Below are 332 nucleotides of genomic sequence, written 5' to 3' on the forward strand. Positions count from 1 at the left end.
CTCCCCTCTTTCCTTCTTTCTCCTCCCTCCCCCTCTTCTCCTCCCCCCCCTCTCTCCCCTCCTCCTCGCTCATCGTAGTTCCATATCCACACTCCCCTCGTTCTCGGTCTCTCTTTCTGTCTCTCCAAACCTCACGTCCAGTTACCATCTTAATTGCAGTCCCAGGTCTTAGCTTTCGCAACTCCCCTCCCGCTGCGGAATCGATGGGTAATTTTAATGTGATACCCTAGCATACTGTCCCGTCGAGTGTGGGTTCGGAGTGTGATGGCGGAGGTGGGTTGTGGGTGTCGGGGGGTGGGTGTCGGAATAGTTTTGAGTGTCAGTGTCCAGTC

This window comes from Penaeus monodon, chromosome 22, assembly GCF_015228065.2.
Source record: "Penaeus monodon isolate SGIC_2016 chromosome 22, NSTDA_Pmon_1, whole genome shotgun sequence".
Lineage (NCBI taxonomy): Eukaryota > Metazoa > Arthropoda > Malacostraca > Decapoda > Penaeidae > Penaeus > Penaeus monodon.